General features: G+C 32.6%; 2 long non-coding RNA genes across 2 annotated transcripts in view; one reads left to right on the forward strand and one right to left on the reverse strand.

Annotated features, from left to right (window-relative positions):
- The window catches only part of LOC137643514 (uncharacterized), a 2,573-nt gene extending 379 nt beyond the window's left edge, over positions 1–2,194 (forward strand). Inside the window, exon 2 of the long non-coding RNA XR_011044975.1 lies at positions 1,950–2,194. This is a non-coding gene — a long non-coding RNA (uncharacterized lncRNA). The remainder of the gene's footprint in view (positions 1–1,949) is intronic.
- Positions 2,195–2,597: 403 nt separating this feature from the next.
- LOC137643515 (uncharacterized) lies at positions 2,598–8,818 on the reverse strand. The gene is made up of 4 exons (XR_011044977.1): positions 8,642–8,818; positions 5,234–5,436; positions 3,524–3,690; positions 2,598–2,613 (listed from the first exon to the last, which is right to left on the reverse strand). It is a non-coding gene; the product is annotated as an uncharacterized lncRNA (long non-coding RNA).
- Between the last annotated feature and the right edge of the window lie 679 nt (positions 8,819–9,497).

The raw sequence follows: 9,497 nt of genomic DNA on the forward strand, positions 1-9,497 counted from the left end.
AAAAAAAAAAACGGTGTACAATTTAGTTCACGGTAGTGTAATTTTTACTCATCCCAAATTAACAGGATTTGTCTTAACTCGATCAAATTCTTGAATTGCTAAACCCTTGGTTATAAGTCTAGAACATAAGTCTTTTATTTAGCATTAAAAGCATATTGATTTGGGGTAATCATTAGAAACTTGTAATTTCAAATGGCTTTAACTAAATCATTAAAAGTTTTGGTTTCTGAGTATTTACAAGAGCAAAACAGTAAAATTTGGATATAATTCTTGTATCATAATAATCAGTACTCTGTTTATAGCGTTTAGCATATCCTGTGAACTTTGCTTCGTAGCCTTCAGTGTACGCCAAAACTTGTAATTTCTTGTTTCCATTGATAAGATTTTCAAAAGTGAGATATATTGGATGGGTTTTAAAACTTCCATATAACCAATACGTATTTTCTTTTGAAGTAATCTAATGTCTTTTAATTTTTTTCGTAAATTTTAACGAAGTTTTGGTGTCTTATTTTTTGGAGGGCGATTCCTTAATTGATAGTAAATGTTTTGATTTCTTAATTTAAAAAATCTAATATTGAGTTATTAAGCAGGGGTGTAATTGCCAGAGATTTCGAAACAAATTTTGGTAGGTATTCTATCGTACCTGAAGTGTAGTGAAGTCATAAGTCTTTTATTCAGAATATTTATTTATTGATAACCGGTAAATCTAGCGAATACAGAGATCTAGATAGATTTCTTAAGAGTCCAGGTTATATGGATAGGTTAAGTTTAGACTTTGGTTGCAATTTTTTAAGATATTTGAGATCTAATTTACCAGCTATGGTTGATGTTCGTTTTCCCAGATTGTAACAGTTATAGAGTATTTTTCCTATGTGATCTAATGAAATTGGTTCTAGTGGTTAAACTAGATATACTGTATATGAGTTAGTAAGTCTTTGTATTATAAGTGGTGAGGTGTTGAAGCTCAGGAATATTGCTAGAAGTATAGAGCAAAGTGTTAATCTGCCATTTTTTGGATCTCATAGATCTAGGCGGGGGTCTGTTTTATAGCTGAGCTTTTTTTTCTCTGGAATATTTCACTGGCTTTAATGATTTCAGCTTCAATTCGTTTTAAAGTCAAGGGCTATTTAGCATGAATTTGTTAGTCTTTTTAGAAAAGCTTCTAATTTTTTAGTCTTTCAAATTTTAATGGTTTTTAGAAAAATTAAAATAATTTAGTTTGGATAACAATTATATATTCATGGTTGCTAGCCTTAAGGCTTGAGTAATGGTGATTATATATTGAAGTTAGTGGGGGCTTGAAGTTAGTTAGTTGGGGCTTGAAGTTAGTTAGTGGGCTGTGATAGAGCTTGTGCAATAGCAGTCTTGAATTTAATTAATTTTGAAAGATTTTAAGGGAAAGGTTAAGCATGGTATTTATCATACGTTTTTAAGGGAAAGGTTAAGCATGGTATTTATCATACGTTAGCAAGAAAATAAGTGGCTATAATGTACTGCCAATAGTAAATACTTATATATAATGCTGCTGTGATTAGACTAACAGACGGTTGAAGCTTATGATTTATATTGATGCTTAAAACCTTTTGGCTATTGATATTTTAGTAAATTATCTCAGTTTTTATAACATTGTCAAGTCTTGTGTAAGTTTTTTAAAATCCATAATTTTTCAGTAATCGTTTTAAGTAATTTCAATGCATGATTGTAAAGTAATTTTTTCAAGTTATATCTGATTTGTAAATTGTAACATTTCAAGAAGGGGAATTAGTAAAAAATTTTAATGTTTTTATTCTGAATTAAGTTATGTTTTGAGAACAGAATTTTAGCGTAGCTCGTTGTGTGTTTTTGAGTTTGAGCTAGTTATATTATTAATGATCCCGATTTCTGAGGTGACAATATAATTACTGAGATATATATAAATCGTACAGAAATCTAATGTTTTCTTCTTTCAGGCTGTATGACTGATGCAGATTTTATGGATGTGAATAAATCTCAGCTAGCTTTGACCTATCTCCAATAACTTCTCATAAAAAAGCACAAAAGACCGTAGGGTCTCTTGCATCCTACGGCCTTTCGTGCTTCGTAAATGCCATGAGAATTTATTGGTAGATCTTGTTAACGGGTTGAGTGTCATGCAAAACGCACAAGATGAGTTTTTTAAGCAGCATTAGAACGTAAAAGAGAAGATGAAAAAAGAGAATAAAGAACTATCGAAGATGATGAGACCAAATGGAAGAAAATGTGTACGCAGAAAACGAAGCAGGAGAGAAGAGAAATTAAGATAACAAGCAAACGTAGCAGAAGAAAAAAAACTAGAGTAGGACACAATGAGCAAGAGAAAAAAAAGACTGCTTGCTATAAAAAAGCTGTTACTATTTATTGTAGATACTACTAAAGCGCTTTTTTCAGTTGTATTTTTTTGGTCTTGGTTCGGGACAATAAAACATTGTATGTTCTTGAGCTTTTTTATTTTCCCAAAATTTGTTAGTTCAGTAATGTCTTTCCAAAATTGTTTAGTTCAGTAATGTATTTCCTTCTGATTTCACTATCTTCATCATTTAGTCCAACTTCAAGTTCATGTAATCTCACAGCAACGTCTGAATCTCACGGCAACGTCTGAAAGAAATAATGTATGTTTAGTGAAGCATCCATTTTTTTATTGAAAAAAATTGTTTGGAAAGAGTACGGAGTAAATTTTTTTATATTACAAAACATATCTGTAATAGTGTCTAAAAACATTTACTGTCTTAAAATAGAAATGATAGTTCAAAATGAACTAATAAAATTTGCAAAATTTAGTTGAATGTTTAAATTTTTATTCATAGTAAAAAGCTAGAAAACTATAGATAACTATAGATATACGTAGAGTTCTATTAATACATTTGGCAGTATCATCTTTCTAGCAATATATCCATTCATCTCCCATCGAAGCCAAATGTAACGTGCATGACAGAACTGCAATATGAAATAAAAGCAGTTATAAAATAAAAAATTTTGGTAATCTCATATCTAGCCTTTTGATCTTAAAATAAAAAATTTTGGTAATCTCATATCTAGCCTTTTGATCTTAGCGGTAAGTATTAAGAATATCTAGCTACCCTTCCTACATTAGGGGTGTGGTAGGCCTGCCGATCCTATCATTAAATATTTCACACCACCAACTTCCTACTTTCAGCCTGATTTATCAGAATTAACCTGGATATATTTCTTTCGTTTTAAGCACATTTACATAAAGAACGAACTATTGTTGTTGACCAGCTACTTATTCACAAACGACAGTGTCTAAAACGTTCAAACTTGAATGCTTAAGATCAGTATACGTATTTTCAGCTATGATAAAGAAAACCCTAATATTAAAATTACAACAGTAACAATAATTTACACATGGCTCCCGACTTCAAAAAGGTTTCGCAAGCTCTTGTGCTAAACTTATTAACTTTGTGCTAAACTTATTAACTTTGTTAGTTATATAGTTTTATTGATTTTACATCTAACAAAGACAAAGTTAAAGGTGTTAAACACTTACTAATAAATGATTCCCTGTTGCACAGTTGAAAGAGCAGCAATTTACTTTAAAATGTGATTCCACAATACTTAAGTCTTCTTGGTGAAAAACCTTCAAAGATTTTTCTGGCATAAAATATAGAGCTTGTTCCTGTGTAATCTCCTCTGTCATTAGAGCCCCCTTCAAACCTGTCAAAGAAATTGAGCATTGAGGTGTGCACATTTCAAAAAAAGTAAAACTAAAACCTTTAAATAACAGTCTTCATTTTTAAAGATTATTCTATAATTTAGACTTTATATAGAACAATTCTCATTCACGCTAAAATATTTTCTTTTCTAATATGTAACAGTATTAAATTTATATTACTAGCCTGTCTAAATATTGTAATTATATTCATTAAACTTCCTTTCGCCCCCAAACTTCATTGCTAAAGTTGAAAAAAATTCACCTCTATATATAACTAAGCTTGTTGTAAAAGTTTTCTTAATATTTCTGCATATAAAATTCTTAAAACAAGCTCTCTAATTGATACTTTCCAAGAGAGTTAACATCCAAATTCAAAATAAAAAATTTCAATTCATATACCAATTTCATTAACTATATACAATCTATTACCTAGAATCATTTAGATTTTACCAGTGTTAAACTAAATTTAATTTATATTTTACTAAATCAAAAAAGTCAAGTTCCATAAACACAACAGGAATCAATATATATCGGGTAAGGTCTTGAGAAATCGTAAATAGCCTCACGTACTAAGATCAAAATCAGTCCTTTCAGAGATACCAAGATTAAAGTGTTAAAATATTCTTCCAAAATCGCTGGAATTTCAAAGCGATTCATGTAGAGATCCACAAATTTAGAACTAAGACAAGAATTTAACTATAAATAATTTGTATTTTCGATCACGGTTTTTTCTCTGTTGATACGTCATATCAGGAATATTTTCAAGTCTCAAATCCCTAAACCTCTAATAATAAATTACTGATTTATAAAAGATATTTCATATCCAAATGTTAAAAACTTTGCACAAGAAAATTTTATTACCAAGACTACCAAAAAGAGAAATTCTTTAAACACTTTTCTATTATGAAAAATCACTGGGCATACGTACTAGATTTGTGAAAAATCTACTATATGCTTGGGGAAAAACCTACTATAGGCTTATTTAAAGCTCTCTCCATCAAAGAATTGAGAAATAAACTCCACACACGAATATCTGGAAACTGTATAAAGGAAAACTTTATTCTAAAGAAGTGTCTAGAAATCCAGTCGTAAAAGTTCACCAAAACTGTTGAAACGGTTCACTTAAGGGAATTACAAATCGGCAAAGCTGTGTGGGAACATAAACCAACATTTATCAACTCAACCCAGAGCTAAAAAAAAAAAAAAAAAAAAAAAACGTCAAAATCAATATTCACTATAGCGTAACCATATCCTTATGAAATCATAGTGCGCGAAGGAAAGAAGACCAAAAGAAAGCTCTTAACTAAAGAATACCCTAAAAAGGCTATACGAAACAGACACCACAATAAGCAGAAATGATAATTACAGAACATATACTAGAAAAGAAGTCATTTCTTTAGGAAAACTGTACAAAAAGTGCTAAAAAGACGAGATCAGAAGGAGTGCTCTGTATGCAAAAACATAACTTTGAAAAATTACATTAAGAATCAAATAGTAAAAGGAAAGTGCTACTGTATGTAATATATTTCAATATTAAAAACATACAATAATTTGCAATGTGAACAGTAAAAGTATTTTTGCTACATTAGTCTTTTATTTTTGAAGTTCACAGTTTTTTTTGGTAGCATTTATGTAATTTTTCCATGTCATTTCATTCTTTACTTTAAATCTGTTGCTTTACTGTTGACGTTTTAGCGTTCAGTCTGCAATTCCTTTCGCTCCTAGTTTCAAACTGGTTCCAAATACACCTGAAAGAAATCAATACATATATAGTGTACATAAATGTTTTTATTAGTCCTGTCTTTGCCAAAAGTAGACCTACTCTTTACCTTTTAAGTATCAAGTAATATTTGTTAGAAGTATTAAATCAATACATTTCATATTTCACCAGATTAACATTAATAGTCATTTTGGATTTAAACATGAAAAGTATATTACTTCCTCTTAAGCTTCAAAATAAATATATTCAAATTATCCTTGTACTCATTGACAAAGCGTAGTTTCAACAATTCATTTTCCATTCATAATATTACAAGTTCCACTCATCCACAATGTTACAAGTTCCACTCATCCACAATGTTACAAGTTCCACTCATCCACAATGTTACAAGTTCCACTCATCCACAATGTTACAAGTTCCACTCATCCACAATGTTACAAGTTCCACTCATCCACAATGTTACAAGTTCCACTCATCCACAATGTTACAAGTTCCACTCATCCACAATGTTACAAGTTCCACTCATCCACAATGTTACAAGTTCCACTCATCCACAATGTTACAAGTTACACTCATCCACAATGTTACAAGTTACCCATTCACAATGTTACAATTTACACTAATTCACATTGCTACAATTTACACTAATTCACATTGCTACAATTTACACTAATTCACAATGTTACAAGTTACACTCATTCACAATTCTATGCACACCAAGCAAGCACTTAAAAATTCGATATTTGCAGGAAGGGCATTCAATATATAAATTTTTCAGAGTGACAGGCAAATATCAGGCTTAGAACTATATATAGAAATTTGTATTTTTCCTAGCTATACAAACCTTGAGTGCTCTACGTAGGAGAATTTATTTCAGCGAAATGAAACTATGTGTTATGAGCTTTTACATGGTGTAATTATCCTCCGTTAGTTAGCAGGGGAAGTGATGGTAGGATAGCCACCCCACACGCACCAGCACTAACAACTGACAGTCACTTTTTCTATTGCAGCATGACTTTTCAGTGGTAGTGATAGCGGGGTCCAGTATGTGTAAAGCTAGTTAAAATATGAATTACTTCCAAATCTTTTTATTTGTTCCAGCGTGACATACAAGCCTTCCGTTGTTTACATAGGAAACTCATCTGAAGGTGGATGGATTTCTTAAAACCAACTGTCTAGAAGACAATCCCTAGTTAACCCTTGAACTTTGCACGAGGTGTCTTGACACCTCTATCCTCATAGGATAACAGCCTGGCCAATCCGTATTGGAAGTAGAATTTAGCAATATGACTTTACCACGTAAGCGTAATATTGGAGTAAGACCATCACTTAACATTGCCCAAATCCACATGGCATGGAGAACAGGGGCATATAAAACACTTAAGTTGAACAAAGTGCATGGTGCCTACCTGCAGTTATACGAGGTCAGCTTGCAGAGTCCCTCGTATACTGCACCCCAAGAGAGTGAATGCTGAAATAGGAGTGGCTGATTTCTCATATTCAACTAGTCTTACTTATGGCTAACATCTGCCTTCAACTGCTATTTGAACTACAATTGAGCCAGAAAAAAAATAAACGGGCCATTTCAGAGGTATCCTTCCATGTTTCACAACTGGCTTCAAAAGGCCTCTTTGCAGAAAGCTGATGGATAAACTTTAGGCGTGAAGAAAGCAATGGTATCACGAAGATTTTCACGTGTGGTTTTTGAGCAAGGTAGAAGGTCTGGGAACCATTCATCCTGCTGCCACACCTGAGCCATAAGAATCATCTCCAGATCTTATGCCCTGACTTTGTTCAATAAACACCTTACTAAGCTGGAGGGGGGAACGCATAGACTTCTATTCTTTCCCAACGGAAGCTTCCGGTTGAGGAGTGCTGCTAACATGTCGATTGTCAGCAAACCCCACAAAGTCAAAGCTTTGATGGCTATCCGTTTCAAGAACCATTATGAATCAACTATCAGAATATTCCTGCTCAGATTGTCTGCTAGTAAGATATTCTTACCCTGGATAAAACAATCTTATACGGCTCCAGAATTGCCTTCCTCCATTCCAAGATCACCAAAGCCAACTGGCCTAGAAGGGACACCAGTGTATTATTGTCACCCATCGGCACTACAGTGCTCTGAAAAGAACTAATAAGAATGCTATAAGGGCTAGATAGGGTGCCCTCATTTCTAGGAGGTTTCTGTGGCACTGCTTTCTGGATGCTGACTAAAGCCCGGATGCAATGACGAGAGAGATATGAGCCCCATATACTTTTCATGGATCCGTAAAGAGCAACATGCCTTAGGAGAAGAGAAGGTCCACTCCCTTGAGTAGATTGGTATCTTAACTCCCACCAGCTCAGGTCTCTCCCCTGCTCAAACTCCACCGGCAAAAGACTGCGTGCTAGAGAGGTGCCAAGTGGAAGGAGCGAGGTGTCAATTCTTTTGAAGAAGGTCCTGGCTCGCTCGCTCTCCCGTCTGTGTCTTTTTCAGTCCCTGCATCCAGTCGTCTTAAAACCCAGTAAACCATTCATTCAAGATTCTGTCAAAATCTATAGGGTGTACAGAAATCCTACCGTACCCAACCAATAATCCAGCCACACAACTGATATGCAAAGAGCACTTCGCAATCCATTCCGTGTTAGTGGCATCAGCCATAGGGACGAGGTCATTTAAGATTCCCCCACTCAAAGCTAATAGTTTCATAGATTAAAAAAAAATAAAATAGGACTGAAATCTAACATGACAAAACCTCCTATAGTAAAGGCTTCATAAGTCACTTTTTACCTTCAGTTTAAATATATTGTGCTTTTCTATAGACATTTTAGTTATAGATTTCAGGTACACTTACATTTATCACCAAAATCTGCCAATCAAAAACTAATTAGATCAAAATTACGTACTGTGACGCCAAACAGTGTTCAGTTATAAAAGCATTGTCAAAATTTTTCTTTTACATAAACACTTTGTATAATCAATATTCATTAACCACTTCTGTCTCGTGTATTAGATTTCCCCATTACTGTACCTTCGATATTTAAGTTGTGGACAGTAACTTTAAAATCATAAAACTTTAGAATATATTTTTTTTTTTTTCACATGGAATCTTTCCCACGTACATCATGAGAAAGTTATTATAAATAAAAACGATAACTTCAAATTTCATGTTTTAAAGTTTGATTTGGACTTCTAAAATTTTTATTTACATAATAGCCATGACGCTAAAAGCACAATTTTATTCACTTACCAGTACTGACTGAAGATTGAGTTTTTGGGTCAATTTCGAAGTAAATAGTTTTATAAATTTACTATACTTCAAGCTGGATGAAACTTTTTTTTTATTTCCCTGGTACGTCTGCATAGAGTTCATCGTTCAAACTTCATCTCAGTATGGGCATTAAAAATCTGGAAAAGAAAATTCATTAATGTGTGCAAATATTTCGGCCACAATTTCATTTGAAGACAATTACCAGATAAGAGGCTAATAATTTCTATGTTTACCAAAAAAAATATTTACACAGTAAAAACAGTATTTTTAAAATACTAAATTTTGTATTACAACTCCTGCCGATTATATAGGAATAAATGGTTTTAAAGAATATTTGCTTACTCACTTAAGTGCCTGGTAAAAACACTCAACTACTTGTGTATATAGCTGCCTGCAGAAATAGTTTTTAGACCAAATTTAAGAATTTAAATAGCCTAAGGTTATAATTGAAACAAACACATTGAGTATTAATAATTCCACATCTATTACTTATTGTATCAGTTTTAAAAAAAAAATAATAATTAACAACATTAGCATCCTCACTAATGTTATGATAAAACTTCAAATGTCAGTATCAAACTGAACAATTGCTTATTTCAGCATCTAATATCTACGTTCGCCAAGATATCGCTTAAATCAATCAAATTAATATAATCAAAATTCGTCAGTTCAAGCAAATACCTCGGGAAAGAAGTCGTGAGAAAAAGTAAACACTAAGACCAAAATTTATGCTAAAAGGGAAGTATATATTTGACATCTGAAAAATACGTACTTGAAACACTTCAGTGCTACTAAAGCAGATGATATTTTTAGTTAAATAGTATGACCAACAATC

This window comes from Palaemon carinicauda, chromosome 7 (genome assembly GCF_036898095.1).
Source record: "Palaemon carinicauda isolate YSFRI2023 chromosome 7, ASM3689809v2, whole genome shotgun sequence".
In the NCBI taxonomy this organism is placed as follows: Eukaryota; Metazoa; Arthropoda; class Malacostraca; order Decapoda; family Palaemonidae; genus Palaemon; species Palaemon carinicauda.